The following is a 20,536-nucleotide window of genomic DNA, read 5'->3' on the forward strand; positions in this document are numbered from 1 at the left end:
CAGACGCCGGGAGCCGCCTCCGCACACTCACCACGGCGGGCAGCGGCTGTGACCGCGCCCGCTGCCGTGCCCACAGCCGCGGCCATGGCCGCGGCCGGGCGGTTCCCCTCACGGCCGCCCTGCGCGCTCCGCGCCCGGGCACGCACTTTGCAGACACTCCCTGGCTGCGCCTCGCCCTGTCACAGGCGCTTCCGGCCGCGCGCGCTCCCCGCCCCGCCCTCCGCCCGCCCCGCCGCGCTGCGCTGCGCCCCCGTGCGCGGCCGGCACTTTGCAGACACTCCCCGGCGCCGCCCGCCCCCGCCTGGCCCGTCCCCCGGCGGCGCGGCCGCGCCTCCGCCCGCGCTCGGCCATGGGCGCTGCGCCGCGCTCCGCCCGGCGCGGGGACCTGCGCGCCGCCCGGACAGGTGAGGCGGCACCGGGCTGCGGGGCCACCGGGGCTCCGCCGCCGCGCCCAGCTCCGCTGCGGGGGTCGCTGCAGCCGAGCGGGGGCCACACGCCAACACCCCGCCCCCCGCCCCGGCGGCATCGCCCCCGCCTGCCCGGGGCGCGGCGGCGGGCGCGGAGCGGGAGGGATGCGGGGATGGGGGAGCGCCGAGCGGCCGCCCCGGTGTGGCGGGGCCCGTGCTGGCCGCGGCCCGGCCGCCCCCGTCACCTTGCGGAACGACCTTCCGCGGCGGGGGGAGCCGCGGGGCCTCCGGGCCGGCCGGGCCGGGCGGTGGCTGCGGGGAGGGGGCGGCCCCGGGCGCACGGAGAGGTTTCGCCGAGCGCGGGCGGCGGTGCCCCGGGTGGGAGGATGAATCTTGGGCGAGAGTCTGTTGAAATCTCCCCCTTGTGATGCCATTTACAAGCTCTCGGTTCCACCCGGTTTGGTGGTTTTGTTCCCTCTCCAATGCTTTGTAAACCTCTAGGAAGTGAATTTGGGAAAGAGGTTCCTGAAAGCTGTCATGTCAGTGCCAAACGTGCCTTGGACTGCCATAGCTACTACTTTTTCTTTTTTTTTTCTTTTTTTTTTTTTTTTTTTTTTTTTTTTTAATTTGCCAGAGGTGTATTGAGGTTTGGATTGGAAAAAACAGTGCTTTTTATTTGCCAGCTTCGATGTTTTTGGCACATCAACATCACCTTGTGGTTTGATCGCAGGGGTTTCTGTGTCAAAATCACATCAGGCTGACCGGATTGCATAGGTGTGCGGACCTACATTGAACAAGTATTATATTGTTTTTTCTTGAGTTTCAGCAACTGTTTAATGCAAAGTTACTTTTTAGCACATTTAGGGGGAAAATAGATGTCACTCGGTTTTGAGGAAGTAAATCTTGGTAGAGGCTTTCCCCACTGTCAAGAGTCTGTAGGTTCCATCTTTCCCAGCTGTGGTACAATATCAGTCTCATCTTTTGAGAGCATAATTTTCCTGCCGGCATTGGGGTCAGCAAACCTGAGAAAATGAATTCTCGATTCTTGCACTAGGTCTTGTTACATCAATCTCTCTTGATAACTGCAGCAAGAATAGAACACTTTAAATGAAGGCTCACTCTTGAGATTCATGCTATTATTCAGACTTATTTGCCTAAAAAGCTCTGTCGCCTTGTCCCCATGAAATAGTATGATGGCTTTTTCAACAGCATGACTCATAATCCTAAATACAGGAATGAATTTTGACTTAGTGCTGTGCAAGTGCTTTATCTCAGCAAACAGCTTTGTGTGTAAAATGCCAGTAGGGTGGAGGGAGTCGCTGGCACTCATCTGCTAATCTCTGTCCTCAGGAGGACAGCGTTTAAAGTTGCTTTCAGATTGGCGGTATGTCTTTGCTCCCAAATCAATGAGGTGATCTCAGTTCTTCCAGAATAATTTTGCCATTTCATAAGAAGCTTTCAAAAAAGGAGGAACCGGTTAGTTCTTGGTTTCTGTATTATTGAAACCATTTTGCCTGGGGACGCAAAGTTCAATTTAGTCTGAATGGATGATTTACCTTTTTCCTTCTTGATCTCTGTGTAATGACTCTGACTGTACTTCATGAGAAACCCTGCTTACTGCAGCACCCACCGTTCACGTAATTACTGCTGCTTGTACCAAGCCTAACAATAGGGGAAAACCTTCCACCCTTTTTTCTGGTGGTTTTGTGGCATTCAAGGTACTTCCACTTCAGCTTTCTCTTCTTTGCCTATCTGAGGTGTGGGGAGTAGTTTACTGTTAAAATGGAGCAGTATGTTTACTGAAAGAAATGTCTATTCTTCATGATTTAACATATGCAGGCTGTTTTCTGTTGCTCTTATGTAGAATATGGATTTATTTTGTACGAACAGAATAAGGATTAAATAAGAACATATGCTTCCTCTTTTCTGGGTGATAAATCCATCTTGCTGTCCCGGAGGAAGGCAGCTTATACAGGCTGGACTGAAAAGATGCTGAAAGACAAAGTGACTGAATGCTGAATATAAGAAGATCAGGTTGTCTAAGCTCCCCAAACTAGACTTCCTAAAACTTGGGAAGCAGCCAGCAACACTGGGTGCAAATCATGTAAAATCCTTAATCTGCTTCATGAAATAGAATCTGGCAAAATAGAGAAGTGTTCTGAATTCTTAAAATGACTTAGAATAAAGACAATTGCTCACCAGTTTTAAGTCCTCTCCCTCCAACCAGATTCCCTTCGGTTCACTTGCTTAAAAAAGTAAAAGAAAGCTTTGTATTGTTAATTTCTATGCTTCAGATAGTACATGAAATTTTATTAGCACCACTCCCTTCCCTTCAAGTCTGAAATTATTCTTTTTTTTTATTTCATATGCTGGGTTTTGTTTTTGGCATTGTATGCTGCCGTCGTCTAACAAGTTCACTCTGCTTTTGCTTCTGTTGAGTAAAATAGCTTGGTGTGCAGTTTCATTCCTCATCTTGGCTCCAAAATTTTAATAGATTTATTTAAATTTATTAGACACGTGGTAGGTGTTTTAAAGGCTTATGTGAATGCAGTGTTCATGTGAGGAGATTGAGATCTAAAAGAGACTTGGTGTTTTATGAGAGAATGGGAGAATTTGTTCAGGTTTTTTTCTGAGGAAGAGCAGTCCCAAGGGAGATCCAGTGGCAAACATCATGGTTATTTGCCAACAGATTTTTTGACTTAGTGTTTGCGTAGTCTCTTAAGTAGATGTGGAAACAAATACACTGATGAATACCAAAGTGCCAGGTTCTGATTGCATTTTCACTTACATCATATTGTTCCCAAAGTATCTGCAGAACTCTTCTGCTTAGCCTGTTTTGGAACCAGAGTACTCCAGCAGCAATTCTTGGTGAAAAATATTGGAAGCATCTGCTGAGGAAATGAATATGCTACACACTGCTAATCAGCTGGGAATCTGATGAGTGGAAACTCTTTCAGAAATCAAGCAGTTTTGCTATTACTGCATCTTCAATTTCAAAAAAATTCTTTAACTGCTTGGAGTGGAATAAGGTCATTCTTTATTCCTCTCTCTACTTTTGCAAAGTTAATATTTGTGCATCTCTGTATTTCAAATGCCACATAAACAAAAAAAAACAAAAAACCAGACCCAGAACACAAAAAACTAACAAATCTCTTGTCCTTCCATACTTCAGAAGAAAAAGTGGAATTTTGCATTTGCTACCCTCTGTATGCCTGCACACTCAAAACCCTCTGTTTTCTTTCCTCTGTACACCTCCTATTATTGGCATAGAATATTGAAGTTTTGAAGGCTTCCTCATCTATTTAACTTTCATTTCTTGAAGAGCTCAGACCTTTAATGTAAGGAAGTATAATTTCTCTGAGGTATAAATCTCACTCAGATCATGTTTTAGTAGATTTCTGTTGCTTTTGACCCTGTTTCGTTTTACTATTTCTTCCTTGTTCCTGTGAGTTGATAATTTACTGTAAATTATGGCTACAAAGAGAGAGTGAGTAGAGTTTTGCACTAACTTATACTAGTTCAGTGGAGGGTTCTGGATAATGAAATAGGCTCTCTAAAGTGGATGTGGTTTGAGGAGGAGCCACCAGAATGACGAAGCACTGGCCACACAAGTACTGAAACAGCCTCCAGGTGTGAGGCAGTGGCTTTCTGTGGCAGTGCAGACTTTTGTCAGTGGATAGCCTTCTTCTTTTACTCAAGCTGGAATAGTTCAGCTGTCTTGAGATGAATTGTGGGGTTTTGTTCTTACCTTTCCACAAGGAGAAGTCTTACTGCTCTAATCAGGTCAATCCTTCAAGCCCAAGGTCTGTGCATGCAGTCAGGCCATGATGCAGCTCTTTCTTTTAGAAACTTCTGCTGAAGGGATTTCATACCTGTGTGACAGCTTGTGTACTAGGGAGACACTGCAGTGAAAGTACCAAGAGGAAATACTCTGGGGCACAGGGATTCCCTCTTACAGTACTCTAAACAGCAAAGTCCTTTTCTCGAGGAAAGTCTTAAGTCAATGCTGTGATTCATTTGATTTATTATTTATGGTTTGTATGAGTTAAGAATCCTGTGATCCTGGCCCTTTGAGTCTCACAAGGACCTCTTATTCCTCTTAGCCAGCTGTATTTTTTCATATATCTCACAGGCATTCCAAACTGTTTAACCTTGATTATTTGTCTAACCTACTGACATTTGTCTTACTGATTTTTATATCCTTATAAAATCCTGTAATCTTTGAAAGTGATCAACCACCTCTTTTGACCTTGTCCTTTAGATAAAAGGATTTCCATAGATTACAAGTAGCAGGCTGAACCTGATTTTACTTTAATTGGTTGTCGCTCATGGGTCATGTAGTTTGTTACATTTCTCTATATATAATCTTTGACATGAAATGTATTCCTTGTGGTTATGTTTTCCTAGAATAGTTTTAAAACGAAAAGCTTTTTTCACTCTTGTTAGAGTTGGGTAATGAGGTTATTGCTGCTTGTTCCCATTGCCTGTTAAGGTTGTGTTCCTCCATTCCTGTGTGTACTGTGACTAGTTCAGCTTTTTATTTGACCTGTGTTGAGCTCCTAGCAAGGCATTCTCAGACAGCTACTAATGGAGCAGTAGACTGCATGCTAGGTAAAACTCCTTCACCAAAAGGGTTGTCAGGCTTTGGAACAGAATGCCCAGGGCTGAGTCAGCATCCCTGGAGGTGTTTAAAGGACGTGTAGGCCCGGTTCTCAAGTACCTTTTCCAACCAAAGAGATTTTGTGATTCTACATTTTCATAAAAGGTACAAACTGCCATGAATTGCCATTCCTGCCCAATATTATGTTGTGTGAACTGGATGGTTTTTGATCTTTGGAAGATACTGAACACTTGGATTCTGCCACATTGTGTCATAGTCCTCTTGTCTGCAATATGTGTGCCCAGAGTGGATTAACACATTTTTACTGTTTTACTAATAAGAATCTTCAGTATGAGCATATATTCCCTTGGGCAGTAGTTCTCTTGAGTTTGAAATGCTGTCTTATCCCTCACCTCTTTTTTTCTGTCCTCACCCTTTCTCTCTGATCCTTTTCTGCAGAGAACTGTTACTCTTCAATGCAGCTTCAATGCAGTTTTTGAGCTCTGCAAAATGCATGTGATATACCTGGAAGACAATTTCAAGTATTTAAGGACCCACATAACTAAACTTTTATTTTCTCTTCTATTTTGACCTTCTTTTTTATAAAATGAAGCATAAAATGTGTTTTGATTGAAGATGCACTGTCTGAAACATTTCATTAGACGCATAAACCTTGTCTGCATAATATACATAACTCCTTCATTCGGTGAATTTGAAAATTGGTATAGTATTCATAATAAAAATCCTTGAACAGATAATCTACCTCCTAACAAGCTTATGTAATTGCTTGTTAAGTAATTTCTATGAGTCTTTCTTGATAGGCCCTGTTCAAGTACAGTTTGTGCAATGACTTAATTTTCTATATTCTAGATTTAGAAGAGTGAAAATACCAGCTCTAAGTTGCACAAGAAAGTTTCATGCTGCACCACTACACCTCTGTGTCAGGCATTCCAATTAATTTCCTTTTCCTTAGTCTCTGCTTCTCCCCGTACAGGTTTGATTTGACAGTAGAGGAAAAAGGTATGGAACATGCTGTAGAGAAGTTAAAAAAGATTTCTCAATCTTTAGCACTCAGACTTGAGCCTAGATGTCTCAGGATATTTGACCACATTATTAAAGCTACCTTGTTCCAATCAGTCCCTTAGCACATTGTTTTGGTTTTCTAAGTTCTTGTAAAAATGAGCAGTTTGCTTCCCTGTATTTCTTTCTGTGGAATGCAGTTTCTCTATCAGGATTATTGATCCTCCAAGAGCATGGTGAAATGCAGTATCATTCTGTTTACACTTCTCATCTCTTTCTGTTATGCAGCTACTTTTCTTTTACTAGACTGCAAAAAATCATGCAGGAGCAGAATGCTTCCAGTGGCTTTTCTGCTAAAGCTAACAGCTATTTTACTGCCCATTAAATTAACCAGTTTTGAATACTTAATCTAATTTTAAGAGCTTGTAATCAAGTTGCCATATTTTATGGTTATACTTTAAATATGTTTATGGTTATAGCTTAAAATAAAACATTAGCTTGTTATTTTTAATAGAAATTTTCTTAAATACCGGTAGAGGTTTTTTATAAATCAACAATAATAGTAAAAAAAATTCTTTCTTTTGATAACTTAACCTCTCTTGAAAGACAAAGATAAACCTGTGCTCCTTTTAGATAAGCTGTGGGTCTTGTTGGAGTACTTTTCCTGAGTGTTTTCAGTAGCTCAGCATTCCTAAGTTCACAAATTGGATAATCAGTTAAATAAAAACTTCTGGCTGTATTAATGACGTGAGAAATGAAACCAAGTTGCAGGAGTGCTTGGTTTCACAAAGTGATTTGACCTATTACTGGATCTACATCCTGGTGGTTTGAAGCCTCTCAGGCAGCTTATTGATATCAGGTTTTGGCCCCAGTTGTGAATCTTTGTGAAGTCTTTGAGTCTCTGAAGTGACTCCCCTTGGGCTCTGGATGGATAACTTAAAGGGAGAATTCACAATTCCTTTGAGGAAAAGGTTACAGTAACTTTCACGTGACCTATCATGGCAAAATTCTCCCCAAGGTAAATTAGAGAATATTTGAGGTAGCAAGGAGGAGCTTTAGCTGGAAGGTGCTCAAGGGCTTGGTTTCCATCACAGATTTCTGCATACTTTCATCTGTGATGAAGTTCTGTGGAAATAGGACTTTCCCACTGTAAGTTTGGAATTCCCCTTTGGTGGTTGATCCAGTCTGGCTCCTGAGCCTGCAGTAAAGGAGCAGTTGTTACAGCACTGTTGATTTGTTACCAGCAGGGTTTCAGTGTTGCCACAGGTCTGTGGTGACAGGACTGGAGCTTTCCAGTGATGTCAGGAGAGTTTAACCGCAGTGGGTGAATTCTGTGCCGGTGTAAAAGGCACATTGCAGTTTACTTAAGCTCTTTTTGAGTTGATGCTACTTAAACTTCTGGCTCTGTATACTAAAACCAGCACAATGAGGCCCAAGTGTACACTTAAACTTTCCTTTGAGGGCTGTACTGGCTGATACAGAGCAAAAACTTGTACCAGGTTTAGCTTCTGTTCAGTTTCCATTAAAGACCTTGTACCTTGATTCATTTCCGGGCGTCGTAGTTTCCATACGCACTGGATGCATAGCATTTGCACTGTGTAATGTCACAGAATGCCACTTCCGAGTCACTTAAAACATGGCTGAGAACACTTTCTTACATACTGAGATAATGGCATGTATGTGGCCACTTCCAGAGCAAAGAAAACTGTGAGCCTTATAAACGGAAGAAAATTTTCATTTTTAAAAAGCTGTACTTGAAAAATAGTATTGTAGTTTAACTACATGTAGAAGACTGGTCTACATCAATTTTACATTTTTTAGACTTAAAAAGGGGGTTAGATGGAGATCTGAAGAATCTGTTTTCTCATTATTTGGGGTTTAAAAAAATTTTAAGAAGCAGGGGTTCTTTTTTCCCTACATTTGAAGTGCAAGTTTTCTTCATCCTTTGTACTTAAAGAATGGATTTTTTTCCCCATCCACCATTAGTAGTCTGGTTTGTTAGAATTGTCTTGGGCTCTATTCAGACTGTTGTTTGTACCTCAAGTCTGTTCTACCTTTGAGTATTGTTCATGGTGGATATGGAAAACTTGAGCTCCACTGCCTACTCTCAGTATACATTTTTATGCTTGTTTATCTAAATTAAAAAACAAAAAAGCCTCCTCACTGTATAAATTCCTGATGTACAACTCAGATTTCACAGTATTGATTTTGGGTGTGCATTATGAAAAGAGTTTTTTAATGAAGGTGTACTCTTGCCCTTTGACAAGCTACAGAATATTTTTAAGTATGCCACCCACCTTATTCTTTAACTAAAATTTGACATTCAATTAAAAAGACTGCTGATGCAGCATTGTAGTTTGGCAGAAATAACTGTAGGAACTTTACAGTGTCTACCTTGCCTGTACTATGGGGATCAAGCCCATTGCTCAGGATAAAGATGTTTGTCCAGGCCACAAAAATGCAGAATTAAAACCTTCTCATTTGTTATTTTTTACTGACCAGCTCTGTCATCCTTGCTTTTGACAAACAGAGAAAGAAATCTGTCAAATGTTATTTTCATACTTCTTTTTCTTTTGCTAATATATTCTCACTTGTGTGTGTGCCTCAGTGCAGTGCTAACTGTTGTCCATTTACTATGGTGTTCAGGTCTTTATTTCCTTTATTAAAATTTATTTAGGATGTCATGGGAATCTCTCAATCTATTGCATAATTTGGGTTTGGTGTTGTGGGTTTTGTTATGTGTGAGGAGGGCTTTCCGTATCCCCTGTTCTGCTTGTAAAAACAGCATGATTTCTATGTTGATCCAGACTTCTTAATGGCTTTTGCTATTTCACTCCAAACATTTTGTCTTCAGTTTCTAAAACCTAATATTTTTTATTTAAAAAGTTAGGGAATGTCCTTATTTGCTAAACTCCTTGACTTCTTGAATTGACTAAAAGAGAACCCGCTCATCCTGCTCCACCCACTGGACAAGCCTAAATGGATTTTTTTTCTGTACAAGTCAAAGTTGATGAAGTCTTTGAATGCTGTATGTGCAGTTGTGCTGAATCTTTGTTATAATCAGCTAATAATAGGTTCTAGCTCATTTTGTACCTTTCTGTTAGGTTGCTCATTACCTATTTATGAAAACAGATGATTTGAAGCATTGATTTCAAGCCTTCAGAAGGCCAGTAGGTCTTCATCGTTTTCTTTGTCACAACAAAGCTTCCTCACAGTTCCTCTTTGCTGTTTTTTGGGGGTTTTTTCTGATGAGACTTTTTCAAATGACCTCAGGATGTCCATAGTGATTGAGGGTGTTTTTACTGAAGGTCTGACTCACTGCCCATGTTGCACAAGTTTTGAATTAGTAGCACGTTGAAAAATGGGTAATCCATGAATGTCCAGTAATTTGTCCTAGTCTACAGAATTTTTTTCCCTTGGGATTATTTGCACTAGAGCTATCTTCCATGTTTTTGCTAATACTCAATATATTATTGGAATAACATATTTGGCTTGTTTTGTTATGAATGTTTGTGTAGGAATCTCATCTAAGGCTATTATACCTCCCAAAGAAAGCTAGTCAGGATAAAGAAATGAAAATATTATGGAGAAAATGTAAGTTTGAAACTTTACATTGTCTCAGTGGTCTGTTAGAATGTAGGAAAGCTGAGCAGAGTAAGGCAGCAAAGAAATCTTAATTTAGACAGCTTTTAAAATTCTATCTTCTGAAATGTCCAGTAAATCCATGCTAACTGCTGTCATTTCATAATTAAGCTGCTTCTTTCAGTCCTGAACCTCAGGTCATATGTTGAGTCCAAAGTGTAGGATATGACTTTTCCCATTGTTAAAATAGCAGTCTAAGTTGGAAACTGTTAAGTGATAAAAGGAAGAAATATCATATTCCTCTGAAATACAGAGAAAAATATTATTGAAAAAATTTATTCTTTCTTTTGTCAGGCTAGTACCTTGAACTGTTCTTCTCTTTAAGACCAGACCTAATAATAGAATTAATCATAAAATCACAGAATGGTTTGTGTTGGCAAGGATCTTAAGGCTTATCCTGTTCCAGCCTTCTTGCAGGGACACCTTCCACGAGACCAGCTTGCTCAGAGCCCCATCCAGCCTGGCCTTGAGCGCTTGCAGCCACTGTTGCAGTGAGAGCTGTGGTGTTTTGGTGTCCCCCCTGCAGTCAGAGCCACTGATGATCTGCATGCAGGTGGCTCAAGTACACATTTACTCATTCCAGGCAGAGGAGCACAGGTGTAAGGCTGAGATAGGATACCACGGTCTGTGTTGGACCCTCGTGGTTGTAGCTTACACAGCAAATGGACTGCTCAGGATGCTGAAATGTGATAAGATAATGCCTGAAATAGTTATTTGCAGGTTATCTGTCAAATCCTGGCTGCTACAAAGATAAATCAATGTAGCCCAGTGATACACAGTATAAAAGAGAAGTGCTTGCAAACATCTTAAAAGTTGATACAAAAAGCCTATTTCCCCTGTGAGTTGAAAGGAATGAGTATTTTCATAATATTAGAAAATCTATTCCTCTGTCTCTGCCTATCTTTTTCTCTTCATTAGGTTTGACTAAACAGTAAAGAAATCCATTCATCTGTGGTAGTATCAGTAAAGTGGTCTCTGTTTTCCTCTCTGCTGGTACTACAGTACTCTTTCAAGATCATTTACATTCTGTTCAGAGCTGTAAGTGATCTTCTTGGCAGCTTTGTGCATTTACATTAACTGCTGGATTGTAATAATTTTCAAATGGATTGTCTGAAAGTACAAGGTTTTGGGTATATATTTATAGATGAGTATTCCTGTCTGTGGGTGTATTTTATATCTTGTACATTTACCTAACTAATAGAAACGTGGCACTAGGAAGAACCTTGTTAGATCAAAATGCAGAGCTTTTCACTGTCACCATTCTGGAGATGGACAATATTGCCTATTGAATTTCCTTTCTCATTCTGGAAACCATTTGGATTTAGGAGGTATTTTCTAGAGGTTTTTTTTTTTTAATGCTTCAGGAAGAAGAAAGGAAGCCTTGGTGTTTATATTATATTGTTTATCATGTGTTTGTATTGTTGAAACACAGGAGAACTAACCTAAATAATACCCTAATGTTTTTGAGTGGACCTTGGAAGTCTGACTTAACTGCCTTGTAGATCTTATCCCTGTTATTCAGATAATGTTTGACAAATATGTGGATATTTCGTTGTACATAGGTGGTGTTTTCAATTTATATTAATGTCCATCTGATGTGTGGAGGAGCTTTTAGTTGGTACACAGCAAGATTTTCTGCTAGAAGGAACATTTTTTGTCTCTTCCATCCATACAACTATGAGTGGCAAAGAGATTTGTGAATGCTAAGTTTTATGTGACCTTTTTAGAGAATAGCTACCAAAATGGACCCATTTCTCCTTGTTTTTGGAAAAGCTTTTCATTTAATGACAGTGCTTCAGTTTAAACCACGTGTTCTAAGAACTGGCTTGTGTTCCCAGCACTGCAGGGGGAAAAGCTCAACGTGCGTGTTTGAGAACACTGAAGAGCACACGTGGGGGAATTCCAGGACTGGTGAAAATTTCAGAAGGTAGAAGGTATTTAACATAATTATATAGCTTCAGATTGTGTAAACCTTGTACAGTTCAGACAAGTGCAAAATTACCTCAGCAAACTTTCCCCTTTTTTTTAATTTGATCTATTTGAAAAGCTGCAGAGGACTGAATTTCTTAAACTGAGAAAGTTCAGAAGGTAGACAAGTGAGGTAAATAACCTTCTGATATGATTCAGACTGGAAAATATGAAATTAAATCCATGACAACGCAAATACAATCTCATTTTTGAGTTACATAAGACTGTTTAAAATGGGTCATAAGTGTTGGGGAAAAACATGTTTTAATTTTCTAAGCTTTTCCCCCCCTTCCCACACTACAGGGAATGCTTTCCTCTAGGGACAAGGATAGGATGAAGCTAAATATATCACTTGTCTACTTTATTCTCCATCATATTGCTTCAGTGGTAATCACTTGTTTGAGATTCACCTTCAGAGATTCTGCCTGACATATGGTGCCATGCATAATGAATATATGCAAACATATAGCAGTTTCAAATTCATTCTTTATTGCACTTAGGTTTTAGTTCACAAATTGCTGTAATAATTAAAGAGATTTGGTAAGCATTAATCTATGCCCTTATGGGAAATTTCACTTTAATTATTTATTATTTGTGTGAGATGAAAAAAAAGCCAACAATTTAAGACCTGCCTTGAGAGTTTGGCTTCTCTTGTTTCCTAGTTTCAAATTATGTACAGGCAGATTAAGTTTCTATATTTTGAAAGTACCACCACTTTCAGGGGAGGATAAGAACTTGGTTGTTTGAGAAATGTGACCTGGGTGGCTTAGTTAGGGTTTTGGTTGGTGTTCAGTTTGAGGGTTTTGGGGTGTTGTTTTGTATTAGGTTGTGGGGTTTTTTAGAATGGGGTGGGGATTGTTTTATTGTTTGGGATTTTTTCAGCTACAAAGAGATCTTGGATAGAAAGTGAGTGACTTCTTCAGCAGCCCCTCAGAACTGAGACATACCAAGGGAAGTGCACCCAGGTGTTCTCTAGACATCCAAGAATGTAAACCTCAAAAACCAAAAACCAGTTCTCAAAAACCAGTTCTCTCACAAATTCTTTTTTACACAGTGTTGTGGGTAACTGGGAAAAGGACTGAAATGTTCACTTTCCCCTTCCTAATGTGAACCATGTGATAGTGATGATGAGCAAGAGCAACAACTGCTGCAAATCTTGTTGAAGCTATACCTCTTCCCTTCGTACTCCCGACTGTCAAAATTGTCATAATTGGTTGCCAGCAATGGGAGTTGCATCAGCAAAATCCAGCTCACAGCTTCTGATGATTGAGATAATTTACTTTGAATTTCCATTCAGTGGCTAAGTCCTATTAATCCAGCTTGTTCATCCTGATTTTAGATTCTTTATAGGAACTGACAGTAAAACTTTTCAGTTCATGCTGAAAATTACATGTTGGCAAATAAACAGGTAACCATTATAACACATCAAATCAGCATCTATTCAAGCTTTGTGCAGAGCCTTTGATCAAGTATTTGATAATAAGTCATGATGTCAGTCAGAGTGCTGAACCAGAAGAGGACAACAGGATGATTGTAGGAGAGATTCCTGCAATCTTGATGGACAGGCCAATCTACACAGCCTGAACTATGCTAATCAAACTAGCAAGACCAGATTTGCAGCTGAAATAGCAAATTAATTATTGCCCTACTTAGTTTGCAGTAAGGTCTAGGGGACACTGAGGTTAATTCCATGGGCAGATGTGAGGGGGCAGTGACTTCTGGTTGGAGAAGTAGAAGTCTCCTGGCACAGATGGAGTCAGAGTAGCTCGTGTCTTCCTCACTTAAGCCTGTCATGCTGAGAGATTTAAGCCATGCATACTGAATCACGTGCCCCATGTCATTTCCATTTGTCAAATCACAAAACCATTGTCTCTGTCACTCTCTCCACTATTTTGACTTGACTGCAATAGTTTCTCTTACCAAAAATGGCTGCTGGTAAGCATGAGCATTTCTGTGTTTTCTAAATTATTCTTCATGCTCAGAAAGAGACTAAAATTTGCTCATACTATGTTGTAAAGCACTGTTTTGAAGAACAAAAGAGCAAAAGCTTTGAATGAGTGACGGGCAATAATGATTTTCTGATATTTATTGTGCTGTAGAATATTGGGGTGCACAGGGAAAGGGAAAAGAAGGTATGAAAGCACATCCTAATTTGAAATTTAGGAGGCTCAGGTCCTTCCATAGTCAATAGAGATGATCAGGCTTTTGGGGCTGATGATTTGAATCAGTCCCTAAAGGGAGGAGAAGGGCTAAGCTAAACATCTCTTTGCTACCAAAAGATACAATTTCTCCTTTTCATTTTCACCAGCCCTGATATGCACCTGACCCATCTGTTAGACAGCTTGGTTTGTGAAACAAGCAGAAAGCTAATGTAAGAAAAAGGCTTCTTTTGTTTTCATGAGCTGAATCAGCTCATCGAGGGATCTGTTGATTTGGCACATGTAGCATGAAGGGGGGTGTGAGCCTGGGTAGTTGGAGCAGTAGGATAAGTGCAGGGAGATGAGGCTGTTCCTCAGCTGTGAGCTGCTGGCTCTGCTCAGCCCTCTGCTGTGCCTGGACCCTCTCCTGCGGGTCCAGAGGCCTCCAAGGACCCCAGATGTCTTCACTGACTGGAGTGACAAAATGACCCACTGCTTCCCCTTCTGCTCTGGTGGCAACACTGGCTGCTGTTGTCATCTTTGAATGTTAGCTTTTCTTCCTCTTCTTTCATCCTGTGTGATCATGCTTTTTTTTTTTTTTTGTTTTTTTTTAATTAGAAATCAGGAAGTATAGTAGCCTTAGTAAATCTTTATGTCTTGTTAGGTATATCATCAGTAAGTAAATGATGGAAGGGTTTGTGTGGCAAATAAAACTAACTTTGTCTTCTCAATTTTAAGTAAGGTATATCCAGAATTTCTGTTTTATGGCTATACTTAAGAACAACACACTTAAAATATGCTGCCACACCTGTAACCATGTCAGAGTTCAGTGCCAAGCCTAGTGAAGCTCCCTTTCACTTGTATCACATCTGGGTTCTTTGCCTTTTGGCAAGCAGTCAAAACCTAATTTAGCCCTTTATAGGCATTAAGCCCTGCTCTTAGACATCCTAGCTCAAAAGACTGTGTCCAGTGTATGGTGTGAAATTAATCAAAAGGAAACAAAATTAATGACCTGCTGTGGTGCCATCCATCATGATATCACTCAGCAGGTGTGAAATTAAGAGTTGCCTTGGCTGTGGATTAAATTGAATGGCGTGACGTGAACCTACAGGAACTGTTTCCACTAATACTGGGGAGCAAGTGTTTTTAAAGAGTCCAGTTAATGAACTGCTTATGCCATGCACTGCATAGTCTTATGATCATTTAACAGCATGAGTTTAGATTGTGCTCCCTATGAAGATCAAGTATGACTGTATCAGTAAAAATTGTTAAAGGCAGGCCGCAGAAATGTGGTTTTAATTTCTGTAATTACTGTGAACCAGATGGTGGATGTATACTTTTTTCCAGCATAAGTACTTCAGCTCAAATATAAGCAGTTGTGATCTTTATTTACAATTCATCAGATTTTAACCTAGGTGATAACAATTCCTTTGTTATAGCCCATTATGATGACCTTCAAAGAAGTAGGTAGATAAAACCTCACTATTGTTTGTTATGGTTACAAAAATCCTTTCTTCTTGGGTTTGTTTGGCTTTTCTTTCTCCCAGATCTTAGTTACAGTGATAGCAAAAGTATGCACTAACTTTGTTTTGGAATAACTTATCTAATGTTAGAATATGTACTTATAACATTTGGTATAAGTTATCTAATATTAGAATGTGTACTTATAACATTTGGTAAATCTTAGTTAACTTAAGAGCAATACTACAAAATACATTAGAGGTTACTAACAACTTGAGAGAAATGAGGAAAATGAAGGAAATGTATTTCCCAATTTGAATCTAAAGATCTTGATTTTCTGCCAACTATTTTCTTCTGTTCAGTCCTATTTGCTTATGTACATGCCCTTTTTCCTCCATAGTTGCTCTGATAATTGTTTTTCAAATGACCTATTATCATTGTTGTGGAAGCTCTCTTTGACTTCCAAGTTCTTAGTGCATTTTTGCTGAATATGCCCAGAACATCATCCTCTAAAATGTTCAGTCATCTCAGCCCTTTAGAGAATGCCTGGTGTTTTTGCCCTTGGCAGAAAACAAGTCATGTATGGGTTTCTTTTTTTTTTTTTTTTTTTTTTTGTCTGCCTGCCCTCCCCCTTAAATTCTAAATACACATTTCCAAGAGTTAAGGAATTTTCATGTTTGTGATTAGGAGGAGGGCTTAGTTATGCCTTGCATGGTGGCTTTCTTTGAAGTAGGACTGGCATGCAGCCATTAATACATTTTCAGGATAAGGTGTCCACAGTATATTGGCACACACTTGATAAACTGGTCTTTATAAGTTGATTCATTTGACCTCTTATTAAGAGCTGTCTGTGCTTCATACAAGCAGTACTGTTTTGTTTAAATATTGTTGATAAGAAAGATGTTAGGCTGGTGAAAGTTAATTAATTCGTGGTGGTTGTTGTAGCAAAGTTTGGTGGATTTTGTGTCAGAAGATAATTCTGGCATTAGCATTAGTAGGTTTTGGTTCATAACAAATGTGGTGTAACTACTGAGAAATGTAGGGGTTGTTCTAGAGTAACCCCCTTCAGGTGCTGTGCCACTGGCAGCACTTTCTTCAAGGACAAACCCTTAAGTAATAGCTCTAGGATCATGGGATCAGTACTGTTGGAACTGAAGAGCTCTGTAGAGCTTTTGGGTAGAGCTGACAAGATATTTTAGAAATTTCTTCTTTCCTTGAAAAGAAGTATCAGCCATGGTGCCCATTTCAAAATGAGGTAAGCATTTCATGGAGGCCTAATGCTTTGTAATGTTATAAACACTAACAAAGTCCATCAAGCTTTTAACAGAGGACAAAGGTTGTGAGATTACTATTCAGTCTGTATTTCAGCTGGGGCTTTGAACTGCTTTCTTTCCTGCATTAGAAAATTATTATGTTGATATGAGTGTAAAGAAATTTACTCTTAAGGCTTAGATTGTAACACAATGCTCTTTCCACCTTCCTTATATTGACATCAACCCAGGGATACTGTGTTCAATTGTCTGCCTGCAGTTTGGGTTTTACATTACTGGGTTTATTTAATTGTACTTCTCCCTGCCTCTTGTTGATGGCTTTTGTAGTTGCTTAAGCTTTTTTAATTAATTTGTAGCTCCAGGGGAGATGGGGACTGTAGGGGAAAAGAAATAGATTTACCTTCTTTTGTGAAACTTCTAGTTTTTGAAGACAAGTGACAAGCCACGCAGGAGTGCTCTCTGACAGCTGTGGCAGCAAGAAAATTTAACTGTCCAGGCTAACCTTTTTGTCAGCCCACTTTGGCAGGAAAAAGGCCTTTCATGCCTGTCTTCCATGACAGGCTGTATAAGTTGGGTCCCACAGCTCTTCACTGGGCCTTGCGTTCAAACTGAGTTTGTGTTGGCTGGCTGTGCTTTATCCTCTCATAGCTGTGATATCCTATCACAGGAGAGCGTGAAGTGAAGGTTTCTTCACTGCAGGGTTTGATTGTTTTTTATGCATCACTGCTAGATTGTGGTATGAAGAGAACTCCAATTTCTCTGCTTTGCCTGTAGCAAGAATATGCAAACTTGGTTTGTCAGAGTTAAGCAGTGTGATGTTACATGCCTGGGAGTATGGGTTCCTGAGAAACTATTTGGATTTGGCTGAAAATTACTGAGAACTGCAGCTAAAATTAGCAGAGATGGTCCACTGCAAGTAAACTGATCCAAGGGAGAGAAAAGCAGAACAAAGTCAAACAAACCCCCTGCTTGTTCAATGCCATTTCCACAACTGATACGGTGATATAAATGTCTGCTGGTTGCACCCTGTGTCTACAGAGCATTGTTCATGTGCCAGGTCATGCTGACAGTACTTTACTTTCTGATGGGCTCAGAGCACATGAGGAAATGTAGATTTTGTCTGCTAGCAAAGATGAGGCAATAGACACTGGTTAAATCATTGGGCAGGGTTTGGTTGTTGGGGTTGTTTTGGTGTTTTCTGGATGTGGGGCTTTGGGAACATTTTTGGGGTGGTTATGTGTGAGGAGTGAAAACTTTGTTTGGCTTTTCTCATGACATTTTCTATATTTTCTCGAACTGCAGTCAGTAAATGTCCCTTCCCAGAGGAATTGCTGGTCTGTAGACTTGTGATTGTCATTGTAACTCAGCCAGGGATAGACAGAAACTTGTTATATAAGAAGTCAAAAATGATGATATTTAATACGAGGTTTATTCTGCATGGCAAGAATTTAAACTATTGTTTAATTAGGAGGCAAACCACATACTTTGCCCTCTAGTTCGTTATGTGTTATGAAGGTTTATGACACTGATTCATATAGCTTATTACAGCTCATAAATGTCACCATAAAATTAGATAAAATAAGAGTGTTGAAGTGTCTTGCTGCCATTAGCTACCCAGTTGGTTTGGCTTTGGTGACAAGTTTGTAGATAAAGTGTGAATTTTAGAGTTGAAGATGTCATAGGACTTGGGTATCACACTGCTTTTCATTGTGGAGTCAGCCTCTATCTAAAAGTTGTAGATAAAACTTATTTTCTGGTCATAGCTACTCCTTGCCAGCAGTTGCAGTCAGTGAACTGCACCAAGGTTAAAAGCCATTAAAAATTGTGATAATTGTCAGTAAGTCAGTGATGCCACTTCTGGGAACATGAAATGCTTTCATTGGATATTTGTGGTTTTGCCCAAATGGCAATCAGTCAAGGCAGGCAGTCAACAATGTGAGCTGAAGTGGCCACTTCTTTAATAGTGCAGCTAATCACTTGCAGATGCAAGTTATTGTGGTATGCTCAAATACTTACCATGTGTCCTGGAGTCTGCATCTTGCAAGACTCTTGTCGTTGTGAAAAGGTGTGGCTTTACACCAATAAATTTCAAAATTTGTCATTTCAAATTTCAAAAATTATTTTTTTACCTATAGAAAATAAGATACGGGAATGTACAAGGAAAGTAGTCCATGGCAGCAACAGAAGAACTGTTGCCTGATCCCAGATCATTTTAAGGAAACTAAAGCAGCCTGTCAGATAACTTTGGTTTGTTTGCTTGATGGGGTGCATTTAGAGATGTATGTCTTAAGTGACTGAAGATATGAATTTTTTTTAACTGTCACAATAAACTAGAATGTCACTTTTAGTTAGTCTCTATTTGGGGGCAAATCTCCTCTGTTTTTAATAATTTATGTAGAAATTGTGTGAAAGATCTAAAATGTGACAGCTCTTGAAATAAGAAGATTGATGCTATTGTAGTGTGATCTGATTTGAATTCTGACCTAATTTCTTTTAGTTAGTGATTGGTATAGGACTTGTGGGGTGCATGAGCTTATGACTTTTGGAGATTACTGATTGATATTTTTAGGTTACCAGCTAATCCTGTTTAGGAATGGGATTTTCATCTGAAAACAGACAGCTCCTTAAATTCTTCCTGTTTTAATTTAGAATGACAACTGGAAATTGTATAGAAAAAGCAGTGGATTGTTTGCTTAGTTCACACTGTCTTGTGCTGTGGCTTTCTGCTACATGATTATTTTCTGTGTGCACAAGTTTTAAAAAATGCTATTTTTCTTTAATATTTAAATAAAAGTCAAATGTCCTATTGAAGCTGTTCGTTTTGCACATGCTGTAAAAGAGGTATGGGAAAGCATTGTGTACACATTGCCCGAAAAATGCTCTGAGCCTTTCAGTCTGAGTTTTCCTTACATTGCCTTGTAGCTGTTTGCAAAGCAGCCAGACCATAGATACACTAACAAATGCAAATTCCCACTTCCGTTTGCTTATTCAACAACTGTGTTCCATATATAAACACTCTCGTCCAGATGTTTTTCTCCTTGTTAGCAGTACCTTTCATGTGCGTGTAAGGGATTGCAGAGAGAGCCTTGTTCCTCAGTTCCACACTTAGTGAGGGTTGCCATCTGCTGTGTGTGTGGCTGTTTGGAAGGTAAGCATTTTGTCACCTGTTCCTACAGATTGAGACCATAATGCTTTACCAGCCTTATTTATGAGGTCACCTCTGTGAATTTTTATTCAACTTTGTGAAAAGTGTAAGGAAGCAGAAAAATAAAGGCTATTGTAGCTTGAATGTTAGAATGTTATATGGAGGGTTTTAGCTGCTCTAGCTGTTTTATTTCCTTTTTCTATGCCCTTTATGGTGGGAAAGGAAGCCAAACTGAGGTGGGGAGATGAGAATTTGCACTATAAGTGTGAAGTGTATGAGTAATATCGTGCTGTATTGACAATATTGTTTAAACTGTGTGGGTTTTGTTGCTGGCTTGGCATGCTAATATTGATAGGCTTTGCCCATTTCAGTGAAAGGACATGTATTGGACTGAGCTTGATGTAAATTTCTGTGGGTACCCCTGCCCCAAGTTTTACTGCCTCAAAAGAGCTCTTGCAATGCACACTCTGTGGCACAGAGAATTCCCCTAATGGCTTGGTGAGGTCTTCATCTCTCTGGAAAGAGGGCTGAAGTGAAAGGCAGGGAGTAGGAGGATGTCACATTCAGGTGGGAGATGTCATGCCTGATGTGACATCCCTGCATCCTAGAACCCAGTTACAGTCATGCTCCTGTCTTCTGAAGGCACAGAAGGTGCAGCTCTGGGGACGCTGTCAGCAGTGAAAGACAGCAGCCAGGTCCCAGGAGTTCTCCCACACAAATCAAGATGAACTTTGCAGGGCTTTTTTCCTCCATGCTTCCTTCCACAGCAACTCATGAGAGTTATTGAGGGTGTGTTTAAGGAAGAAATCAATTCAGCTACTGTTCTTCAGCAGCTGTTGGGGTAGAGGGAGCATTACCTCTCACTGAGGCTTTATGTGCCTCTT

The 20,536-nt window shown here is 40.2% G+C and overlaps 1 protein-coding gene across 7 annotated transcripts in view; it reads left to right on the top strand.

Annotated features, from left to right (window-relative positions):
- The first annotated feature begins 340 nt into the window (after nucleotides 1–340).
- Nucleotides 341–20,536, top strand: part of MGAT5 (alpha-1,6-mannosylglycoprotein 6-beta-N-acetylglucosaminyltransferase) — a 111,128-nt gene continuing 90,932 nt past the window's right edge. For 2 of the 7 annotated variants that reach the window (XM_030952887.1, XM_030952886.1), the window contains exons 1-2: nucleotides 341–404; nucleotides 11,508–11,603. The gene's annotated coding sequence lies outside the window, so the exon portion shown is untranslated. The remainder of the gene's footprint in view (nucleotides 405–11,507; nucleotides 11,604–20,536) is intronic. The other 5 variants (XM_030952888.1, XM_030952889.1, XM_030952892.1 and 2 more) reach the window with 4 other exon arrangements.

The sequence above is a fragment of the Camarhynchus parvulus genome, chromosome 7 (genome assembly GCF_901933205.1).
Source record: "Camarhynchus parvulus chromosome 7, STF_HiC, whole genome shotgun sequence".
Taxonomy (NCBI): domain Eukaryota; kingdom Metazoa; phylum Chordata; class Aves; order Passeriformes; family Thraupidae; genus Camarhynchus; species Camarhynchus parvulus.